General features: G+C 38.8%; 1 protein-coding gene across 1 annotated transcript in view; it reads right to left on the bottom strand.

Moving 5' to 3' along the window:
- The window catches only part of LOC100490096 (rho GTPase-activating protein 7), a 124,097-nt gene that overhangs the window by 27,067 nt on the left and 74,696 nt on the right, over positions 1–22,334 (bottom strand). The window lies entirely within an intron of this gene.

The raw sequence follows: 22,334 nt of genomic DNA, 5'->3' as shown, positions 1-22,334 counted from the left end.
TGCGATTCAAGGGATAATGCAAGGCACGGCGGGCGGGAGCTGCTGATTGCGGAAATGACGTTATGCCATCATAATCATCACAATCATATTATGGGAAGACGTTCTGTGTGCACAACTAGCTCCTTAGCAGCTAATTGTGCACACAGAACGTCTTCCCATAATAACTGTTATGATGGCATAACGTCATTTCCGCAATCAGCAGCTCCCGCCCGCCGTGCCTTGCATTATCCCTTGAAAGCCAATTTTTTGTGAAATCCCTTATGCGGCCCAGCCTCATCCTGACTTTGCCTCCTGCAGCCCCCAGGTAAATTGAGTTTGAGCCCCCTGGGGGGCAGACTGTCCTGCAGAAGATATGGCGGTGGTGCAGGATCTTGTGTATGCCAATTCCTATCAGCCCTATATTATTCCCAACAAGGTCACGCATAACCCCTATATCTGCCACTGGCTTCACCATATTGTTCTAAGACTCGGCCCTGGATGTCATGTTCTCTGTTGGGCCCTGGGAGCCATTCTTTTTACTGTCTTTTTCAGTATAAAGTATTTCATACCAAATAACTATAAAAGTAGGTGTAAAATTAAATGGTCCCTACACGTGAATTCAGGGTTTTTATCTAGAAAGCACCGAACATTCTGGATAATAGCAACCATACTTGTACTTATATTTTAGAGTACCTCATACCTATAATACATCAACATTGAGGTCCAAGAATTTTAAGCAATCAAACTCTGGCCAACAGTGGCATAACTACCATACCTCCAGGTCATGCAGTCTACTTTATGTTAGGGTAAAGAGGCACAGAGCTACTATTAACAGCTACTTGTCACGGCTACTAAACACCAGAAAATACCCTGCTATAGACAATACTGAGAATTGCCTCTGCTAAAACACATGTAGAAACAATTATCAGTAAATGATCAATGTTGTCTATTTTAGTAGCTGTGACAAGTATCTGCTACTAGTAGCTCTGTGTGCCTTCACCCTAGCTCCTTCTCCCCAGCCATGCAATTAAAACGTTACCACACTCGCTGTTTGCAGCAGGAGGCAGTGCAGCAGTGGCTGAGAATTTTTAGCAAGTGGTCTGGCGCATTGACGGTACGCCTCTGTTGACCAACAACCAGATTGACTTAAAATGAGTGATCATGTCTGTGGGCCTGCTGGACAAATCAATGCAATTTGGTGTTTCATATTGTCAAGTAGCACTAAATCCATTAGGGCTCTGGTACACGGGGAGATTAGTCGCCCGCGGCAAAACTCCCTGCTCGCGGGCGACTAATCTCCCCGAGTTGCCTTCCCCCTGCCATCCCGCCGGCGAGCAACATGTTGCTCACGAGCCACTGCATTATACTGTTCATCTTAAGGTGGCCATATACAGGCTGATAAAAGCTGGTGACAGACAGAGTTGGCAGGTTATCTGCCTGTGTATGGGGCTCTCAGATGACGATTTCCTCGTCCCGATGGCCTGTATACTGTCAATGGGATATGATTGTTCAGTCCAAGATCCGATTATCAGATCTATTCAGTATCACCCACATCAAGGTGGGCATCAGCTCGTATGGTGACCTTGCCAAATGAGTGAGACTGTCAATGTATGGCCGGATCTACTCTCCAGCAACTGTGGATGAAATGCAGCTCCTTTATATTACTGAATTAACAAGCTTATCAGGCTGTGCCAAAGGGTAAGATGCATTCATACTGTATACACCCTTGATTCCTACAGATGGGCCTTTTTAGTTTAAAAGTTGACAAGAAGACAAGAAAAGGTACCCCCCCCCCCCAATAAGTTAACTTGCTAACCTGATACTCCATGCTGGTACAATTTTATAATGAGATGATTGCTGGGCAGGGGTAGTCTTCCTTAGGCTGGGTAGCCACCATCATCTTTCTTCATCCCAGGCATCTCCCACAGAGTTTGTTTCAGTGCATGCATAGGGGATGCCTGGGAAGAACATGGAAGATAGTGGTGGTCTGCCATAAGGAAAACTACCCTGGGCTGGCGTGATTTTTTTATAGAGAGGAATGCCTGGTTTATATTGGTTTATTGGATAAGCAGTTAATGTTACGGGGGTGCTTAACAGACTGCCTTAGTGACATCTACGTACAGAGCTTAAGGGCAGTCTCCCACTATACATGGTATATTCAAAAGTTGGAACAGGAAATAGTATGTAAATCTTAGTATGTAAATAAATAATGTATTACAATGCAATAAACTAATAATGTAAAGATACAACCCATTTATGATGAAAATCATAAATCTGTTAAGTTCAGCTAAAACTCTACTTTTGACAAAGCTGATGTCCATTTCATAGAGAGGATATCTTGCTGCGTTGATAAAAAAAAGAAAGGAAACGGTCAGATAAAAAGCACCGCTTTTAACTGTGACAATGAAAGTATAGTAGGAACTGCCGCATGATAGGATGCGAGTAATCACTGCTACTGTATGGGCACTGCTGGGAGTGGAACAATTCAGTTTTGTCCAGTTTTGGCTGCAGATATCTTATCTCTACTTCCCCAGGCTGGTCAGCATAATTAGGTTTAAGCATTCGAAGGTCAGAATTCTCATGTGACTTATTTCTCAGTGCTGACCCACAAGCATGTTTGGGTTTATAGACTCACCTGAAATTTTCAATTGATCCACCAGAATCCCAGTATTATCTGTTGAAAGGGCCGCACAATTAGCCATACATGCCCAGATGGTTAGACAGTATAGTCAAAATCAGCCAAACTGCCCAATCAGATCTGAGCATACTGTATATAGCAAACCTTAATCTAGGATAATGCTATTGTGAGCAAACACCAAAGGATACTGAACAACGTGAAAGCTGGCCACACACACGCTAACTTTTGAGATGTCCTGCAGGGCATGATTATATTTTACCATTTGTTACATATTTGGGTGGCCAAATTGCTCCACAGTCTAAATGGCCAAAACTGGTTCAGGTGCCGCAGCTGTAATAAAGGCATGGAAAACAGGCTTGCTCAGGAGTCTTTGCTCTTTTGTATATGCCCAACAGCAGATTGTGCCAACAAAAGGGAAGAGTATAAATAGATCTGAAAATAGTCTGAAAAACAAACTGGTTTTGGCTTATTTAATTCCATTTTGACCTGCAAATTCAAAATTGTATGCAGGAAAATGTATCCTCCTTCTACGTGTGTTGGAGGCTAGGAATCCATTATTCTCCTTTGCTGCCAGTGGTGGGGGGTTTGGCAGGATGCCCAAACAGCTGGTGGTGCTTGTGTTGCCTTCCTATGATGACTGACATTCTCATGAGTTGGCCACTTTTAGTCAGTGAGTCAAACTATAGGCTAGACTAGAATCTTTTTACAATGGTTTATAGGGGGAGAAGTAGGAAATCTTTCACATTGAAAGCATGGTTAACTAGTTTGCTAATAAACCTTACATTTAAAACAAATCCTGTTCTGGGTTTTGTCCTTAACTTTTGATTTGTGCATCTAAGAGGCACAGTCATATATTACAGTGTTTCTTTCATTCATTATAGATGAATGATATTGTGATATACCACAGCAGATTATATAACAGCAGGAAGTTGTTTGGGAATTGCCCATAAGCCTTTGGCACAAAAATGAGTACAGGTCCCTGCATGTGTCACTACACACTGAGCCCTTTACAGAACACTAGTAGATCATTATTATATAAACACTGAGGGCCACTCCAGAAAAAAACTAATATAAGTTAATATTTATAAAATTAAAACATTAAGAGTATCAGTCAACAACTAAACACAGCTTTCAGTGTAGAATTAGGAATAAAAAGTATCATAAATCATCTTAAAATTACTTCTATAGGAGCACCAGTAATGTTTCTTATGCACAGATCCTACTACTATAACTGCTTAGGCATACAGCAACCTTATGACTGTGAAAATCAATGCCCTCAATTTCATCCTTGGAGTCTTCAGTCAACATCTTCTTGCTAAGCTCTTTTCCTGTGATTGGCGCCCTTGTAAATTCTCAGTCACTCTGGGTTTTTTATTGGCTGCAATCACTGGAAAATTATCCGGATCAGTATTATTTGAGTCAAATAAATCTAGCTTTAGCCATTTTGTATAAACACTCAAGCAGTGTTACAGAATAACTAAACAAGTTCATTTTTCATATTTGGATAAATCTACAGTAAGCTTGATTTCTAATGATCCAAATGTATTTTCAACAACATCGTAGCCAGTAAGCAAGCAAGAACCAGTGAGCATGCATCAATTCATCAACTGCAAGGAAAGGGCTTGCCAAAAATAATAAAAAAAGATGGCAAGCACTTGGGAAAATTCACAGACATGACTTGTCTCTGTGATGGAGCTGCTATGCAACTGGGTCGATTCTGTAAGCCCCGCAGATAAGGTTCAGCACTTCTCTCTTAGTACTTTGATGGCTGTGCTATGTGCATTTACATGGAGTTTACCTGTAATGTACAGGTTGACACAGGATAGAGGGAAACCTATGTCGTCAATCTTATTTTGTCATAAAAGGCATATGGACAGGAAAATAAGTTGTAATTTGGAAAAAATCTGCACCATGTGAATCATTTTTTCCTTTGTACGAACAATGTTCCCTGTGCAAAAATACAATATATCTTTGTTTTTACTATATTGTTTCTTACTAAAGAAGTAGTTATTTTTATGTCCAAAAAAGATGCCACTGGCGCTATGTGCAGTTGCAGTCTGCAATGTAATAACCATCCAGTGAAAATTATTACATAGCAAAATATGGCTTTTGTTTTTATTGTCCAAGACAATCAAAAATAAAGCAGTATGCCCAGAAATCATGGATAGATGGGACCACTCCAGGGCTTGGAACAAAGATCTTCCCCGGAGGACATGCTTGAGGAATGTTGATTAAAGAGCTTTGGAATTAGTGGAAGGGGGAAAATGGATGCAAATAAGTTTGTTAGGATGGCAGTAATAATTGCTGGGCTTCTTTCTAATGGAGAAAACCTGTTTAGGCTTTGGTGTGGATATCTGGAAACATTGGTTTAGATAACACTTCTTTGTGCCAAGGATCTGGGTTTGGAGGGTAGAAAAACAAAAGAAGTTTGCTTAGTAGAATACAGGATGTAAGCTTAATATTGAGTATATAAATAATTGAGAACTGTGAATTTTTTATTGGTTTTCATTTTGGAAGAACCAGTATCCCGTAAAGCATTTCTGCCATTATTAAGCATTTTCTTTTATGGAAATCTGATATTTCCTTCTATGAAAGATGTGGCTAAAACTTATCGTAAGCATGACCCATATAGAAATGGCTGTATTAGAAGATGCTTTCCCACAAAATATGTTTAATTCTTATGTTTACTCACCAGAACTTTGAAAACTCAGCAAATATTTCAGAACAAAAGTGGGCCTTGAATCATGGGGCTGTCAGCTGCAGGCTTAGGGCTGCTGGAGATTTCTTCCCATAAACTAGGAATACATTTGCTCAACACATTCCAGATGTGTGCAGAGTAGGGCTTTTTTTTAAACCCATACCATTTAAAGGAGAAGTATTTATGTGTAAATCACTACAACACACAGAACCCTGCAACATAGCTGCAATATTGAAAATTCTGGTTTTTGCTTCTGTTTCCCAAACAGATCTTGATCTTCCTAAGACGTATTTTAATGAAGAAATTAGACTTCACATTGTAGCTTCTACTAGTTAAAATAACCAAATTGAGCAGACTTTCCTTCTGGGCAAAAGATGAACAAACCTGGACAAAAACTCATGTGTCCTCTACTTGGTGTACATTGTGTCAGACAATATAAGCACCACCCAAACAAATGTAAAGCCACTTAATATTTTACGGTGCAATCCACTCGTTTGGCAACCTACACTGCTACAAGTAGCTCCATGTGTTAAAGCCCTAAGTGTGTATATTTTAATATATAAAGTGGTGACCCTGAGAAGAACATCTGGAAGCAAGTGAAGAGATGTTGTACAGAAAGGTGTTGCAATGGTAAGCACTACTGCCTTGCAGTGCTGGGGTCCTAGGTTTGATCTGGCTAGGGCACTGTCTTCAAGGATGTTTTATTATGAGGGTTTCTATCCATACTCCAAAAAAGATACAGACAAGTTAATAGGTTCCTGCTACATACTGTATATATCATAGTGTGTTTGTGAATTAGCCAGGTACCTTGGACTGTAAGCTTCACTGGGACAGTAAATGATGTATAGTCTCCGCAAAGTGCTGCAGAATATGTCACTGTTATATACATAACTAATTAAAAGGTATTAAGACATGGAGGAGCAATGGTCTTTGAAGGTCATCTATCAGGGGAAAATTGTTTCCCCCACTGGAAAAAAAAATGCTGGTAGCGAGCAGGGGCACTGCTACCATAGGGCAAAGTGAGAACCTTGATGGAAGAACCCTTCATGTTACTAGAGCTGGCAAAAAAAGCTGCTCCTGGTAACTTTAAGAAATTCCAGATATAAAATGAAATTTTGGCTCTTCTAATGCAGATCGCTCTGTGCTGGTGATGCAGCCACCCTCAACCTGCTGAATGCTGAATTGCTAATAAGATGTTTGCATTTAAACAGGTAACCAGTACCTGCTGATTGGTTGCTATGGGTTTTTCTCCTGGGCAAATGATATGAACATGGCCTAAATGCACAGATGCTGTAATCTGCAATCCCTCTAACAGTGTTGTTAGTGAAAGCACAAAAGAACAGGGTGTAGTTCCAGTCATAAAACTGGAGAAGCCTTCCCATAAATAAAGGGTAATGAGCCATAAAACAGGACTTTTATTACTAAGAGTTCAAAAATATATTAAAAAAAAAAAAGTAATGGTCATTTGCAATAAAAACATAGCCTCAGCCTTTTCAACTCACCAAGGAGTAAATTAATCTGGAAGGACCAGTAGCCCTACAGACTAGGTTACTATCTAAAAATGGCATCTCATACCCATAGCATTGATTCCTTTTTTGGATACTTGTTCAGGATGGGTCTAAATTGGATCTTTAGTTAAGGATTCTGCTGAATACAAGAGGTACGGAACCATCCATTTTCTGGTTGGACTCCTTTTGAAGTATTTTACAAACTATGCAACCTTACACTAGCAAGAGAAATTTGTTATGGGCAAAGTCTATTTTTAATTACAGAACTCTCATGCTACAGTCATGTTGGTGGCAGTGAGAAGAAGTTCATAGGCATGGGCTGGCCAAACCAAACTACTAACTCTTTTTCCCATTCAGGTATAAGTCAGAACTCACTTTTGTGACATTTTTAGGAAACTGTTTATTAGCAACCGGCAAAGATAAAGCGGCTTAATATACATCATATTAGTAACTGCGGCACTATACATGTCTAACTCAAGGGCTATAGCATGCAGATTGTTATGATTGTTGCTACTAAATATTTGAAAGTCTGTTCAAATGATAATCACACAATCCTGACTTTTTTATGGGGGTTCCATATGTAGCTAGTGGCAAGTGGCCTATACTGAGACTGACTCTGTTTTGACATAACTGCAAAACATTAATGCTGCTTAAAGCCAGAGCATATATGATTATTGGGCTAAACAACTGCCTGCTTCTGTGCTGCTAAATCACACAACAATACACTTTTGTTTAAGGCAGTAAAAGGCTAGTTCAATGAGGCACATTTTGCACACGTTAAATTTTATGGGCAATGTGCGTGTGGGGGGTAGAGTCTACTTTTTATTACATGCTATAATGCACTACATTCTTATGTGTGACATGCTGCAGTACATACCACCATTGCCTACATATCTAGTCGCAACTTGGTAATATAAGAAGTTTGTTCATTTTAGTAGATTTTTTTCCAATCATTAAATAAATTTATATGGCAATATTTGGCATAATATTTAATTAAAATTTTTTTTAAAAAATATAAGGGGTCATTTAAGAAAGAACATGGCAACTAAAGGGCAATGGGTCTGGCTGTGCTCTCTGCGCCTTGTGCCAGATAAAAAAAAAATCCAGTGCAAGTGCAGCTCTGGTGGGCACAAGGCCGTCCTGTCTGCCTGCCACAGAGCAGGTGTTAAAAACAGGACCTGTTGCAGCCTGTGACTGCTGGGAACGCAAGCAGCGCTATTTGTGGAGGTGATGGCCCTCCCTGGCTCTCTTGTGGAACTCATAGACCCAGAAACGTAACCTAGTCATACTGAGACCCCCATAAAAAAACATTCTGAGCAGACCCAGCGTGAGAATCCCTCCTCCAATGTTCCCCCCAGCCCACAACGTGCCAGGATAGGGGGAATGGAACTGGGACTATGGGTCTGCCTTATAGGTAGTTATTCCACTGCAAAGACTTGTGGCTGGTTTTCAATGTGCAAGAATGGTGCAAACAGCACCGCATAAGTTAATGTGCTGGGGAGGCAGATTCACTTTAGTGTGTTTCGCACATTTTTTGGAGAAGCAAAATGGAGCAGCTTCACCCCTCACTGCTCAGCAGTTGTAAACTAAGCTCAAATCTTAAAATTTCTAGATAGGAAAACTCAAATTAGAAATAAATGTGGATTCAAGTGGATAAAATTCAAATCACATTAAAAAAAAACAATTGTTGATAGATCAGCCCCTTTGTGTCCTTATGCTTCTATACAGAGCTGAAATAAACTTACTTGTGAATCACAGGAAAACTTTGCCAAATCTGAGGTATGCAAGTGCTAGTAAATAGATATATATTACTTAGAAGTAATGCTTATAATATATATTTCTGATTTGAACATGACTGTGCAGGGCTAATTCAATTATATAAACTCTGGAGCCAAAGTGGTTCCCATGTGACTGCTGGGTATGTTCCAGTCCCAGAGTGACGGCCCCTGTGACAGTGCGTGTGTGGTCTGTGTTGGTGCTTTCACCCTCACTTTCTAAGGCCAGCCATTTCAGCAGTAAAAGTGGGTGACCGAAGAACTTGCAAACAGATGTTTCCTTTTGGAGCTGTGTTCCACATTGTAACAAAACTACACGCAGAGCATCTCCATTGTATTGCAATAACCTTCCTTAGATTGCCTACATTCCTTACTGTAAAATTCTTTATTTCAGACGGATCAAAATACACAGACATTCTGTGATGCTACAATAATAATAACATATGAGCACTTTGGCTGGCATAAAAGCAAAATCATGAACAGAATCAAATCTTAAAAAGATAAAGTGATAATAAAACACCATTTCACAGTGTAATATAGCAAAGTGCTTGAAGGAATGTTTTCCTCGCTGACAGCATTGCAGTTTTGGGAAATGACTGTTGGGCAAAGCCTAGTTCAGCTCCTTCATTTAGACTTCTTGATCTCCACTGCTCAGTAGATCATTATCAAACATTAGAGTTAATCTGAGAGGATTAAGAACAAGAAAGGCCAGTGACCTCTGTGTTAGAAGGTATTATCTACCGAAGTCAGCAGCAGATATATGTACCTGAAGTCTTTAGAGTTCAGATATTGGAAGCTACCTTAAGAGGCTACAAAATACATCGGTCACCTGAATTCACATCTGCATTATCTCATTGACATTGGTGTGAACAGCCCGATACTGCTAGTACAGGCAGAGAAACTAAAGGTGGCCATACACGGACCGATTTTTTACTTACAAACGACCGATTCCCGAACGATCCGATGCTATCGTTAAGTTATCGTATAGTTGGTGGTGTACGAACGATCGTCGGCCCACTAAACGAGCCGACATTATCGTCCCCAAAATCGATCGGCCAGGTTTAAAAATTTTGGTCGTTTAACGATAAAATCTGCCAGTTGGTGTGAGTGTCAGAGATTTGTCTTTCAACGATTGTTCTCTGCGCATGTCACGATTGCCAGCAGCGGAAGTCAACGACATTGGATCGTACGTAGATGTACGATCGTACGTATTTTACGATAATGATGCGACAAAATCTTTCCCGAATTATCGTTGCCCGTGGATGGCATATCGTATGGGAACTCGATCGCCATACGATCGTTTGTCGATATAATCGTTCATCGCACAACGAGCAAAATCGCCTGGTGTATGGCCACCTCAAGTCAGTCGCTAATCAGCTTTAACAAATTTGAAAGCAAGGGGAAACAAGGTTAAGGGGATGTACTTAGGAAAAAGCAGGACTGCATAGGGTTACAGAATATGTTTGCTACCTATAGAAACATTACTAAAGATTAATAGGATATAAAAACTTAGAATTTTACTTATAATGTGAAAATATTTTTGTAGCATGGGTTAGTGAGGTAAAAGGACATGCGGATACAGTGGGTAAGATGTGGATGGACATTTGTATATTTATATCCCCTTTCAACTGTGTGCGCCTCTGTGTACTTAGAATGCCAGTGCATTTTTTGTATGTAACAAGCAGCCTCTCTTGGTAAATGGGGCCCAGCAGGTTTTAAATACAATACAGGACCCCCTGACAGCAGCTTAAATACAGGAATGGACACAACCATTGTACTAGGAATAACTGATCATTTTTGACCAACTAGTAATATAAATATTGCCGTATATAGAAATAATTACCAATGCCATTGAAACTGCTAGCAATCTTTTATACTGAATGGTCCATTACTGTATCTTTACTTGCCACCTGGGATGATGTAGGGGTTTGTTACTGTCTATGGAAGTGGATCTTTGTGATAATGAAGAAAAATGACATTACCAATATAAATAAATAAACCAGCTGAACAGTCATAAGGCTAATGGCTTTAACCCATGTGTGAGGATTAAGAGACTTATGTTACTTGAAATGAAATGGTTGTAATTGAGCAGGGATATTAAATGCTTTCTTTATTTTATTAGGTTTGGATTTAGGAACGCCATTAATTTCACTGCTAAAATGAATGCATAATGTCTTTATAATTGGCAATTTTGTCATGTCAGAAAGAAACCTCCTCTGAAGGCAATATGTTTCAAATTTGTCCAATTAGAGCTAACAGACAAGCAGAAGAGTGCAATCATTAAATGTACTATTTTTGTTGTATGAGAAAATAAGAAGTAAAAACACATGTCACTGCCGACTATGCTAAATGGCAATTGTCCCTCACCTCTGCTGACCCGCTCTTCATTCTAAAATGTCTGAATGGCCACAAAGGTTGTTCAGGCTCCAGTCTGCATGCAATTAGGCCATGTCAAAGGAAACTCTTCATGCAGCTACTTGTTTACATACCTAAGTCGAAGACTAGCTCTGGAAAGCTGCCCTAGCACAGCTACATTTTGCAATATAAATTGCTCATTTTATGAATGTGCTTTGTTATTTAAATGCCAAGAGTTGGGTGACCTAGTATAATGTCTGTCCTGCAGCAATGCAACTCGGCATGCTGGGAGCTAGAAGGCCACTGATCTGCTATCTCTATGCTGGTTTTCAGTAAGTCGGTACTAGTTATGTGCACCTTTGTACCTAGCATGTTAACTGGAAAATCCACATATAGAACAGCAGTACCTACAGTGCATTTTGGTGGTCATAGTAATGTGCTACTGTTGTTCAGGTAAACTAATTTATTTCACATAATACAGATATGTGGTGAAATTAGTGTTTTAGCAAATGGCAAGCATTCTCATGTATCTGCGCCAGAATTTTGCCTTGTTTTTTGTTTTACTGAAAAAGAAAATGCAGATTTTTACGCCTGTTGACTCCAATGCATTTGGCATGAAAAAAAAGCACGAAAAAATGCTCATTTGGCACCAGAAAAAAGTGCATTGACAAAACAACCCATTAAGCCCAATGCATTCAGCAAAATATCTCCATTTCACAAATTTGTATGCGGTTTCGGCTGAGTGAAGTGGGGCACTTTCGCTCATCAAAAGACTTAAGCAGACAACAGAAGACATTCACCATCTTATTTTATGTTATTTAATACTTTTTAGAACACTCCCAAATGTATCTCTCTACAGTCTTTACTGAGCCCAGTGACAGCTGTTATATATCCAGAAACAGAAACATGTGAATTCATATGTCAAATAGAAACAATTCATTCATCAACAACAAGATGTTATTGGCGGGACGTGTACGAAATATTTTCTTAAACTGCCTCATGTCTTGGCCAGTGAGGCCAAGATTGCAGTCATGGTCTTTAGCTAGCCATACATGGAAATAGTGGTGGTGGGCCAATTTGGGTCAATCGTTTGGCCTCTAAATCAAAAATCGTATCATATCAAGGGCCTGTTTAGACCCAGGAAAGGATCACGTGACTGTCGCAGTAAATTTCACCCCAGCACTGTGACTGATAAATATCTGTTTAATTCCTGGTTAAAATTGACCTGGCAGACTTGGTCCAGAGTGGCCAAGTTGCCAACTAATAAAGGGGTGTTTATAGAGCAATGTTTTATGCAGCATTATGCAATAGGCTTGGCAAAAGTTAAATAGACATAGGACTATGCTCATGACAGCCAAAAAAACGTAAATATAAATATGGTCCTTGCATGTCTTTCCACCATGCGCCATTGGGCCTATCCAGTCTGGGAATCACAGTCATGTACACCTACTGAGGCAGAAGAACCTTCTGTTACCCTAAAGGTGGAGGTCATTATTGGATTCCCACTATGGGCTGTTAATACACACAGTAAACTTGCACCTTAAGGATAACACACAAACACTATTACTCCAAGATCCAACAATTTTAAGGGAATTAACACTTGTATTGAATCAAAATTCAAAGAACAATTATGTGCACTTTAACATATCATATGCAATTGAAAATCCATTAGCGTTTGCCATTACACTGGAATTGTGGGGGAAAACAAGGCAAGTTGCATCTAAAGTTGACTTTGCACACTGTGGTTCTATTTGTAAATGAGCCCTTGTGTCTTTTGTTGTAATGTTATAAAATAATTAATGTAAAGTTTGGCGCTATTAAAGTTCAGGCCAAACAGATGACATATTCCACCAGTCATTCGAGCCTCAACGATTGGCTCCTCTTCCCTTCCTCCTCTGCCTTAGATAGTAGATATGGTGCATAGGCAGACAAAATTTAGCAACATGCCTGATTGTCAAAATGGTATCCATAAACCAAAGATATTAGTCAGGATCATCACCCCAGAATACAAAAACATTTTTGAAACTAATTTTATTGTTATGTGTATGGCCAGCTCAGTGCAGCACAAAATATTACCCACTCCTGATACTCTGACCATAGAGAGACAGCTGGACTGGGAGTGGTTGGATCCTTTTATTGGCTGGAGAACCATCCAGTCCAGCCTGACATACATAGGTGGCCCTTCTCCACATCTCTGCCTCAGTATTGTTAGGGGCAAGCAGGGCTAAGCTGTGAGGTTTGGGAGCAATCTTGTCTAAAGAGAACACTGCGATGCTTCATGTCCAGTAATACTTATACTTTATAGCTATAGGAACGTGTCAGTGTCACTTTAATGAACCCATCCTATTGCAGGTGTCTGTTTTATCAACACAATCTAAGAAGGCTTTGCTTTACTGGCAGTCTCCTTTTGCTTCTCCCTAAACACTTTCAAGTTGATTGTTCCATGTCTGACCTGTCATTTTCATCACAAATCATTCTTCACAGATTGCCATCACATCTGGTTCAAAGAGGAATGAGTTGGCCTTTCATCGGTCACTGTCAGGCAACTGCGAGTAACAGGTATGTGCAACATCTCAGCCAGACTATTGCAAAAGCCATCTTTTCAAAAGGAAAATTAGCGCTTAAAGTATTTGAGCGGATTAGTACAAGAGGATTTGCAGTCATTTTTATATCACTCAGCACTCATGGCACATAGGATGTATGATAGGATTTATGTTTTTCTGCTTGCAAGGGTAACTGTATCTTACTATTTTGCAGAATCTACTACATGTACCGAACTGTGCGCCCACCATCAAAGTGAGACTATTAATACACTTTTTTTTTTATAAATAAAGACTATTTGGGTATATTTTCATTCTGGAATTTGAAATATGGGCAAGCACAATTTAGATTTCTATCTTTCTGAAATCTTCCATGAAAATACTACTTCCATACACTGACAGCATAACTTGCATAGCTAGCAAATATATACAGGTATGGGGTCTGTTATCCAGAAACCCGTTATCCAGAAAGCTCCGAATTACGGAAAGCCCGTCTCCCATTGACTCCATTTTAATCAAATAATTTAGATTTTTAAAACTGATTTCCTTTTTCTCTGTAATAATAAAACGGTACCTTGTACTTGATCCCAACTAAGAGGCAAAATAATCCTGTTGGGTTTAATTAATGTTTTATTGATTTTTTTAGTAGACTTAAGGTATGAAGAGCCAAATTATGGAAAGACCCCTTATCTGGAATGCCCTTGGTCCCAAGCATTCTGGATATTGGGTCCTATACCTGTATATGAGATCATAATGGTGGCTAAAGCAGGTTACTGTAAGGGCTGTTACAGACAGGGAGATTAGTCGCCCGCAACAAGGGAGATTTGTTGCGCGGCGACTAATCTCCCTGTCTGTAACAGCCCTTACAGTAACCTGCTTTAGCCACCATTATGACTAATCTTCCCGATATGCTATTCCACCGGCTAGAATCGCCAGTGGGATAGCATATGTGGCGCCAAAATCACCGAAGTTTCCTCTCAACACAACTTCACCGATTTCGGCAAATCGCTGTGCCACGTATGCCATCCCACTGGCGATTTACATTCTAGCCGGTGGGATGGAATATCGGGGAGATTAGATGCCCGTGACAAGGGAGATTTGTTGCGCGGTGACTAATCTCCCTGTCTATCACAGCACTTATGCCTTCAGTGTTGCTGTGATTGAACTTATATACAATTATACCTTGGACTTGCTATGTAGAATAAGATAAATAGGGTTTCGATTGTATGAATCTGGTACACACATGATTTGATTTAATAAGACAATTCTTCTTGTTGAATTTACTGTATATTTTAGGTTTCCACAATACCTGTTCTCTTCATCCCTGTTATGTAAGGATTCCTCGTGCATTGCTAAGCTGAGCTATGCATTACTGCCTAGGGCTCCTAGAGGTTTAATTTCCTGATGCAGACAGAAAAATACCTTCCAACTGTTCTGCTTCAGTTGGACCTAAGGTGTCAGAAGCACAGCAGAAACTATTAATACACTATTCGGTTAACCTTAGTAAATAATAAACCTTATTAGAGAATCTCCTTACCACTATGTTACAACTGCTTTTCATGGAAAAAAAGACTCCAATGTTTCCAATTTCTGTCAAACATGGCACCTGGACAGCTCCTGAGACAGACATAGGCTCATTGATTTACCTGATAACCTACAATGACCCAGTCAGTGCTTTGATTCAAAGCCGAATAAGAACCTATTGCTCAATTTGAAAAGTGCACTGCAAAAGGAACATCCGACTAACCTTAATAACCTGAAATCACCCCCAAACAGTGTGCAAAATTCCTGTATACTTTCTATATGGCATTCTGATCAGTTGCTAAATACCCATAGCAACCAATCAGAAGGTCGCATGTACTGATCACCAGTGAACAAACATCTTTTTGGTCACTATGTGTTACTGTAGCTGGTAGACGTTAGTGCCTTGTATTACATATGGGGGTATAACTTGCTATTGCTGCAAAAAACGTGACTCTAAATAAATTGAGGCTAAATACTTAAAGGGCCAGTAAAGCTCCTTTAGGTCAATGAATAGGGCTTATGCTGAAATACACTTTGCCTGTTGTTTTAATTGGGAACATGTATGGATTTCTTCTGTTAAATAGGGAAAAATGTGAAACTGAAAGTAAAGTCTCATTCTACCCACAACAAGCACAAGTAAAAAAAACTGTCAGCATTCCACTGAGAAGCTGTATAATGTGCTGCTCCTTATCTCATAGCCTATCAGGCTACAGCTAGGGGAAGAAAGGGGTGTGCTCCTACAGTTAGCAGACTGCTGCTTTGTGGTGATTTTACTTGGAAAGTAGAATGTGACTTTAATTTAAAATTCACAGTTTGCCTAGTTCAGTGCAAGAAATAGCAATTATCAAATGTATTTCCTAACTGAAACAATAGGCAAAAGGTATGTTCAGTCTAAGTCCTATTTATTAGTGTAGTGTCCATTGAAGCAGACAGCATAGTTTGTTTGTTTTTTTCTGAATATATTTTATAAAGAATTATATAGAGATCAGAATATCATATGGAACAAAGCTTGTACAGGTATTGGTCCCCTTATCCGGAAAACCGTTATCCAGAAAGCTCCGAATTACGGAAAGCCCATCTCCGATAGACTCCATTTTAATCAATTAATTTTAAAATTGATTTCCTTTTTCTCTGTAATAATAAAACAGTACCTTGTAATTGTTTTTTTAGTAGACTTAAGGTATGGAGATCCAAATTATGGAAAGACCCCTTATCCGCAATACCCTTGGTCCCGAGCATTCTGGATAATGGGTCCCATACCTGTAGTAGGATTTGTTATTCAGTAAAATGGGATAATTCTGAAAGGGCAAAGCAATGTCTATAAATACACACACACAAATATTGTGTGTATATATATATATATATATATATATATATATATATATATCTTTACAGAAATTACAGGGAAAAATGTCTTGCAGACAAAACAGGCAGCTTTCCAAAAAGAGAGTCATGGCTTATTAAAAAGAACCCTTGGCATACTTTAGCTCCCATGTAATTGGAAAGCTTCCCATGTAAACTTGTAACCACTAGAGATCCCACAGATGTTATTCTCTCCTCTTAATACGCCCACATGTGAGGAACTAAATCAGAGAGGAAACTGGTATATAAACTCTAACGGAACAAAAAAAAAAAACCCTATTCAAAGATCAGAGTCATTTATTTTTTTTGTAGGATTTGCATAATAAATTGTTGTATTTATGCAGAAAAGATAACATTTTCTGAACAGTTAGGCGCAATGGCGACTTTATCCATTACCAGGAGAAATGGGCGGTGGGCCTGACTTCACTTTATGTCAGCACTTTGGAATTAATATTATTTTGGCTCAAGCCTACCTTAATATCTGCTTGATTCATTTGATTCCTTGGAGAATGGATTCTGTTTTCACTCTAAAAGTGCAGTCATCCACAACAAATGCTGAAGAGTTTGTTTCACCTTTTAGAATCCATACAAACAACGTTTTCATAAATCCATGGCTATGACGGTGACATATGGTACAGTATAACCTACTGATAGGAAACTCTCATAATGGCCAGAAGAATTGGAACATTTAAGGGGTTGTTCACCTTTAAATTAACTTTTAGCATGATGTAAACCATTGATCCCCAACCAGTGGCTCTGGGGCAACATGTTGCTCCCCAACCCCTTGGATGTTACTCTCAGTGCCCCCAAACCAGGGAGTTATTTTTAAATTCCTGACTTAAATAAAAACAAGATTTACTACCAAATAAAGCCTCCTGTAAGCTGATAGTGTGCATAGAGGCTGCCTAATAGCCAATCACAGCCCTTATTTGGCACCTCCATGAACATTTATGATGCTTGTGTTGCTCTCCAAGGCTTTTTACATTTGACTGTGGCACACAAGAAAGAAAGATTGGGGACCCCTGATGTAGCGAGTGATATTCTTAAACAGTTTGAAGGAGCAGATAAAACTAATTACCAGTCCATTGAGAGATCCTTGATAATGAGCTGCTCAAAGGCTCCTGCTTAGAGAAAGGAGAGATTTGTTTGTTTGAAGGTTGATAAGGAGCTCTGAACAGATTGAACTAGTGGTTGTATTTATAGTTTATGTATGTGAGTGTATAGATTGGTAGGTGTGGGTTAGGTGTGCTGGGTTTACTTGGATGGGTTGAACTTGATGGACACTGGCCTTTTTTCAACCCTATGTAACTATATGTAACTAGATTGCTCTGCTTATTTGTTGACTAAAGTGAGGGACACACCTTTTCAAAATTGTTGCTTATTAAAGATACTTGACTCATGTCCAGGGCCAAAGAGCCCTTTCAGTCTGCTCTTATGTATAACATGCAAGTAAATGAATTAACAAGTAATTCCAGGGATCCCTTAGTGGGTTGTGCCAAGCGAATAGGGCACATTATTAATGCCATATGCCCAAAGTGACTCCAGTCTGTGGAATAACATGTGCCACAGCTTGAGTGTATTTGACCAAAATGGATGTTAATTTGCATCACACTCAGTTACAGTGGTGTGCACCCTCAATTATGCCAGAATTCCAGGAAAAAATACTGCATTTTTGGTAAAACATGTCTGTTTGCTTCCACAATTTGCCTTTGGAAACAAGGCTTTATATTTTTTTCTTTTATTGCTTGGTAGAATAAGTTCTAAAGCACATTCCAATGTAAAAATATCCTGAAAATATGGCTCCCTGTGCAGCATAATCTATTACAGACCAGTGAAGTCTATAGAGGTGTAAATGTTACCCTATAGTTACCATATGACTTTTTCATTTTAAGTCTATTCAAGATCTTATCGCCTTGTCATGGAGTATTTTGTCCACTAAGTAGTTATCGGTCTATTTTCTTGATAATATCACAATGCTGAGTGTTCTTTGTGTCTTTACATTGAGATTACCAAGACATATGTCTGGTTCTACTCATGCTTAGAACTGCAAACAGAAGAAAAGACTTTTACCATGACACTGAACCACTTGAGGAAAAAATCAATGAAATCTAACTAACTTAACCAGGGTATGTCTTCTCTTTTTGGCTTTTAAACATAACCTGTTCCAGACTGGTCCCACACTAATTCAGGCTAAGGCAAACAAGCACAAAAAAAAAAAAATCAAAATTAAATCATTTCCTGTTGTGTTTTACCATATGTTTCTAATTTATATATATATATATATATATATATATATATATATACAGTATATATATATATATATATATATATATATATATATATATATATGTGTGTGTGTGTAAAAGAAATGCTGATGCACACCACGAAATTTTTTTTTGATAAAATTGTCCTGGTGTGCATCAGCATTTTTATATATTTATATTATCTCTCTGATTTGCACCCAGGTTGTAACTCCTAAAAGTTTGTGCCTCAGCCTTTTTCTATATATATATATATATATATCCAAAAAAGACCAGCAACACCGAGTTATGTTACAAAAACAATCAATTGTGTATTAAAAACGCATGAACAGCCAACTTTACGTTTCTGTCCCCATCGAGAAAGGTCCCGATGGGGACCGAAACGTAACGTTGGCTGTTCATGCGTTTTTAATACACAATTGATTGTTTTTGGAACATAACTCGGTGTTGCTGGTCTTTTTTGGATATTTAAGTCATTTACCTTGCACCCGAGCTAAGAGCTGAAGCAGAGTGCCACCCTGGGTTCGCTATATATATATATATATATACACACTGTATCTACATTACACTATTTTACAACTACAGAGACCCAATACCCCTTAGAATTTTAACATACTATTTTTAAAAACAGAGTTTTCCAAAAAACGAAAATAACATTTGAGGAAGCAAGAGAAAAAAAAAAAGTAGGAAGTGAGATAAAGGGTAAAGAGCCTGGACAACCTTGGGCTAAACTTCTATTTTACTATTTTCAGGGGACTTCTACAAATTATACTGTAGCAAAAATCAGTAAAATTAGTGAAATAAACGAATAAGTATTGAAGGCTATGGATACTTATAAGGGAACTGGCACTTAAATCTGCACTACTATGGGCAACAAATCTCCTGCTAATTTGCCTTCTGATATTCCTGTGATAATGCCGGATTGGCACAAGTAATGTGTTTTCATCCATCCACATCCACAGTAGAACAGATTTACAGTGGGAGACAAATCTACCAAAGGGGCCAGTACCATAAGCAAAAGTAGGAAAAAAATGATAGGCTTCTTTTATCAAATATATTAAAGGAGACATATCCTATAAAAATTATGAATGTACCAGTGAATTATACTCCTCTAAATATAGAAGGATTGTGCTTAAAAAAGTTGTGTTTCAGGCTGATTTATTGAGAAATTCCACAAAAACCCCACTAGTCCCGCCCATCAGTTCCACTTCCTGCTGGCTGAATTCTCTGAATGTGCAGGGGAGCCGGCGGCCCTCCGTACACTGCACTGTAGGATAGGAACCAATGAGCAGCTAGGCTGACCTGATAGGGAACTGAAGCCGGTCTTTGCTTGTGTGAGTGCAGGGCTGTGATTGGCTCTCCCCTGCCTACTGTGCTTCTGTCAGGGACACGCCCACTCTTCATTTCACACTGGATGGAGAAGTGATACATACGATCTATAGGGAGCTCTAATAAATGGGCCATTTTTACAGAAAGGATTAATGTTTAGCCCAAAGGGAAACCAGCACCGTATATTATTCATAATTGCCTACAAAATTAGTGTTTTTCCCATTTATCCAATATGTCTCCTTTAAGAGTAATTTAGGAATGCAGTCAGTATGCACTGTGCAGTTTTCAGATGTAAATTGCCATGTTTCTTACCCAAAACAGAGCATTTTCCTCCAGATTTACACTATAATTGTGGCAACACAATGTATATGGTGCAAGTTATGGCTAACATTTCAGAGTGTTGTTTGTGTCATGTTTGGTGTGTGACATTTAAGTGGCATTGGCACGTTCTTATAGCACAAGGCTGCTGCATCTACTGCCCCAACCCACAGTCAGTTTTTAAGTGTCACGCTATGTGACAGAGCTATGATTGGTCAAAAGGCCTTCACCTTCATAAAATAATGATTACAGTGTGTTGAAGTTGCTTTTATTTTCCATGGTATTTAGTTTTTTAAAATATCCCCTGTTTTATTGCTATGGATTCCTGGTATGTTCAGGGTGGTAGCTCCAGGGTTCCTATGCACTACGCACACTTAAGCAGAAGGGACACGTCGGATACAATTAAGCTAAAAGCAACTATACAGAAGTGTATACTGTAAGTGTATTTGGACACAAGGACCTTGGTAATTGCACAATATTTTCATCCACTACTTTCAGCAATTAGCAATTAATTAACTACTTTTAACCCCCTCCAAAAGCCCAATAAACACCTTCAGTAGGGACAGTCTGAACATCACGGAAATATTTATGTCAAAATGGGTCATTTTTTAATTAGTTTTCATTAGAAAAATGAACTGCTCGCAATATCTCAAACTCTTTTTGTTGCTCTATGGAAGTTGATGACCTAAAATGGAACCAATGTTTCTTTTAATTTATGGGTTTAAAGCAAGAGAACTTTTCTATTCCCATTGAGCAGAACATCTTCCAGCATGGTGTAAATTTGTAGATCAACCTCTCCACAGCTTTACATTTACAGCATGGGATTTCGGAGGCATTTTCCAGACATGTTCCATCCAAACAACAGCTGACACACAAAGACTGTAAATGGAATGCCAGATGGACGAAAAACGTTTAAGATTGTCAAAGTTTCCAGAATAAATGTAAATCACATTCTCTAGATTTTTAGCCCATTGGGGACCCATAGAAATACAATCCAGGTCACATATAGCAGATCCAGTGATGCAGTGAGCTCCATTTCTATAGGTTTACAGCTTTAAGTTGCCAACTTGAATGAAAATGTTTTATCTACATTTACTTTGATAAAGGCCCTTATCAAGGGCCTAAACGTTAATCATTATTGCAATTCCGTTCATAGAATTGCATTCTCAGAAACAAGGAAGTTCTGTCTGCGTTGGTAAAACTTGCTTTTCCAAAGCCAGTACAAAAATATTTATTTAACGATCACTGTTTTGGTTTCTAATGAAACCTTTATTAAGACCATCAGAAGACCCTTTATGCTTTAGAATATGACTTATTCCCTAAATAATCATAATAAGGGCTGAATGGTATAAAATAATTCTTTTATCACTGGAATAGGTTGGGCTCATGTATGGCCCTTCACTCCACTACTTAAATTGGTACACGTATAGGACCCTTTATCCAGAATTCTTGGGACCAAGGGTATTTCGGATAAGGGGTCTTTCTGTAATTTGGATCTCCATACCTTAAGTGTACTAAAGAATCAATAAAACATTAATTAAACCCTATGGGATTGTTTTGTATCCAATAAGGATTATTTAGTATATCTTAGTTGGGATCAATTACAAGGTACTGTTTTATTACTAGAGAGATAAAGGAAAAAACTCAGCATTTTTTGATTAAAATGGAGTCTATGGGAGACGGGCTTTCCGTAATTCAGAGCTTTCTGGATAATGGGTTTCCGGATAAGGGATCCCATACCTGTATATTTATTAACAATGGAGACAGACATCGCTGATGATGTTGCCCATAGCAACCAATGAGCAATTAGATAACGGTTACCTACAAGTTAGAAAACAAAAGCAACGATCTGACTGGTTGCTATGGGCAACATCATCGATGATGTTTCTCTCCAGTGTTTATAAATACACCCCAAAGTGTAGTCTTTGTTATAATTCTGCAATATCTGAAAGTTTTTCTCAAGTAAGATCCAATTGGATCCTCACTGAACTGAAAAGTAAGCAATATTTATAAGGCAGTGGGGCAGATTTTTAGGGTGTATTGTTGA

Source organism: Xenopus tropicalis, chromosome 3 (assembly GCF_000004195.4).
Source record: "Xenopus tropicalis strain Nigerian chromosome 3, UCB_Xtro_10.0, whole genome shotgun sequence".
NCBI lineage: Eukaryota > Metazoa > Chordata > Amphibia > Anura > Pipidae > Xenopus > Xenopus tropicalis.
The sequence above is the reverse complement of the archived record's forward strand: the minus strand, read 5'-3'. Positions and strand labels throughout refer to the sequence as shown.